The sequence below is a fragment of the Adiantum capillus-veneris genome, chromosome 12 (genome assembly GCF_014529385.1).
Source record: "Adiantum capillus-veneris isolate H3 chromosome 12, ASM1452938v2, whole genome shotgun sequence".
Lineage (NCBI taxonomy): Eukaryota > Viridiplantae > Streptophyta > Polypodiopsida > Polypodiales > Pteridaceae > Adiantum > Adiantum capillus-veneris.
Window position 1 is genome coordinate 94,566,312 of NC_140942.1, and position 3,156 is coordinate 94,569,467.

The 3,156-nt window shown below is 36.2% G+C and overlaps 1 pseudogene; it reads left to right on the top strand.

Moving 5' to 3' along the window:
• Window positions 1–737: 737 nt before the first annotated feature.
• Window positions 738–2,508, top strand: LOC147446161 (uncharacterized; annotated as a pseudogene).
• Window positions 2,509–3,156: the final 648 nt, after the last annotated feature.

Here is a 3,156-nt window from a genome sequence, read left to right on the forward strand (position 1 = left end):
AATTTGTCGAGAGAAAATTTTAGAAATTAAGTTTGTGTTTTGGATTTTTGCATTGTTATACAAAATTTCTTTTCTTGAATTTGCAGCGAGGTCCTTAAGTTTATGTTTAGGGCTTTTTCATTATTTTTCTCTATTTTGGGACGGCATGTCTCTTTTTTCCCGCCTTCAATCGGCATTTTCAAAATTGAAAACTGCACGATATTAAGCTAAGCTAAGAATGTTTATTAGTTTTGATTTTGTTCAAAAATCTCTTCAAATGTGAAATTTTAATTGTTTTACAAGTGGAGCAAGGTGTTATAAACTAAATGATTTGTTGCGGTGCTTTTGTATAGTACCATGGATCGAAAGAGTAATCAACGTTCTTTGGTGCAATATGGAACCTTGACAAAGATAGCTTCGAAAAAGGCAAGAATTGATGAGAAAGCCGGTAAGAAATCTTCCACCATTGTTATTGATGTTGACAATGAGAATATAAGAGAGGTTAGTACGGAGTCGGATAAGAAAAAGGTTCGTAGAAAGCTATGGCAAGATGAATGGTTGGACCGATTTAAACCTTGGCTTGTGTATGATGATAAAAAGGTAAGACTTTTTTGCACGTATTGCTCGGAGTATCCACATGCTAGATGTAGTTATTCTAAGAAAGGATCTAAAATTTTCAAACAAGTAACCTTCTTAGCCATGCACGCACACAATGCCATAGGGATGCAAGAAATGCATTAGTGTTTGGAAAACCGGCTATGCAAAAGGGTTTGAAGAAGATGCATGCAACTCAAGAAGACTCCTTGCATAACTTGTTCAAAGCGGCTTACTTTATTGGGAGAAACAATTTGTCAATTTTATTATATCCTTCTTTGCTTGCTTTAATGAAGGATTTGGATGTGAAATCGATGACAAGCCTCTATGATGATGATAAAGCTTGCTCTGAAATGTTGCAATGTATTGCAAATTCCATAATGCATGAATCATTAGAAAAGGTACGGGAGAGTCCATGGTTTGGAGTGGTGGTGGATGAGTCTACGGATATTTCCATTCATCACCATTTGGTTATGTACCTTTCTTATTTAGAGGATGGATCTATGCCTTGCAATGCATTTTATGGCATTATTCGCACCAATGATAACACCGCAAAGGGGATTTTTGACACCATCATGCTTGAATTAGAGAAGTCTAATTTGGACCTCTCAAAATTGATTGCATTTGGATCCGATGGTTGCAACACAATGGTGGGTAGGAAAAAAGGAGTGGCTACACTCCTTAAAAAGGTGAATCCAATGTTAACGTCTATACATTGCGTTGCACACCGCACAAATCTAGCCACATCCGACACAAGTAAGAAAATTGCTTTTGCAAAAAGAATTGATGTTCTTGTGAATGGCATAGCTAACTATTTTACAAGTAGTGCTAATCGAATGGATGCCTTGAAATGTTTACAAGAGGAATTTGATTGTGAGGTAATTAAAATGCAACGTATCTTTGAGATACGTTGGCTTAGTCATCATGCTTTACAAAAATTTGTAAGTCAATGGATGCATTGCTTGTCGCTTTGGAGAAGGAACACAAAGATTTGTATGATTTTTTGAGCACTTTTGAATGCTTATATGCTATGCATTTTCTTGCCGATATCTTGCAAAAGGTAATGGACTTGAGCTTGAGATTTCAAAAAGGACTATGTGACCACCATTCATGGAATAGTCACAAGCACAATCCTATGTATTAAGGATGAGTACTTGGATGAGCGTGTCATAGACTTGAATGCGGCTCAAAGAGGTATTGGTGGATACCCTATCATGCCCGATTATGGTGCAAGCAATGGTTACATGCATGCTTTGAGGACCTCCTTGAAGGGAGACATGTTTTTTGGTCAAAAAATCACAAGGGATGTTGAAGGTGTGGATTTGCATAAAGCTTTAGATTTTCAATTCAAGTATGCAAAGAAACTTTGTGAATGCCTTGAAAAGCGCTTTGTTGATAATTCCATTTTGAATGCAATCAAAATATTGGTTCCATCTCAACATCCTATGGATGAGAGATTGCTCAAGGATTACGAGAATGATGAATGTGATAAGATTGCTCTATTCTATGGTTTTGCCAAAAGGGTTGGAAGTGTGTCATTTGCTCCTATTCTTGATGGGGAGGCCTTCAAGGTTGAGTTTAGGAAATTCAAACACCAAGCCGGCATTGATTTCCAAAATGAGCCTTGTTGAAATGGCTTCTTTGCTTGCAAATAATGTCACTTGGAAAGATGTTTTCCCTAATATATTGAAGCTTTCTCAAATTGCTCTTGTACAATGTTGTAGTAGTGCAATTTGTGAGAGGGGATTTAGTGCCCGCACTAAAATCAAAACCAAATGGAGGAAACGACTAGAGATAGAGAGCTTGAATGCATTGATGACAATTGCCATTGAAGGTAGAGATGATTTGGACCTTTCAAATGCAATGTAGCTTTGGAAAAGTGATACAAATAGGCATCTCTTCACTCAAGGAGGGATGTCAACCATTGATGTATGACTTGATGTGGATGCAAGACTCCTTTTTGTGCAAGCACATGTATGGGCATGGTTATGTCTTTTTGGCCAACGAACACCTTGAAATTTTGTGGATGGTAGTATTTTTTATGTGGATGCTTTGAGACTCTTTTTTGTGGAAGCACATGTATGAACTTGGTTATGTCTTTTTGTCAACCAAATGATGTTCAAGCACCCTTTTGTAGAAGGTAGTATTATTTTGAAGAGAACCTTTGGAGGTATTGGTATTTTGAGCCTTTTCATGACTAGAAGGCTTTTTGAACCTCTCTTGGAATACCCTCCATCTTTTCAAGAGTTTTTTCTACTTCTCAGGCCCACCCTTGATAATGTTATCTTTCTTTTATAAAGTTGATTTTGGTTGTGCTAAAGCCTAACACCTTGATGAGTTTTTGTTGAAAGTCTTTTTTAAAGTCATTATTGGGATGAAAATAAGGTGTACTACTTATTTTATATCAAATGGACTTTCAAAGGACTTCAAAACTCAAGTAAGCTTTTGAAAATGTTATGTTACTAAAGTCAGTTTTTTTTAGCTTTCTTTAGAGAACTTTTTAATTAGTAACTTTGAGTACTATTGTCTTATTTTGTCACTTACTTTTAGGGTTACATTTTTCTTTCCTTGTTTAAGTATGTA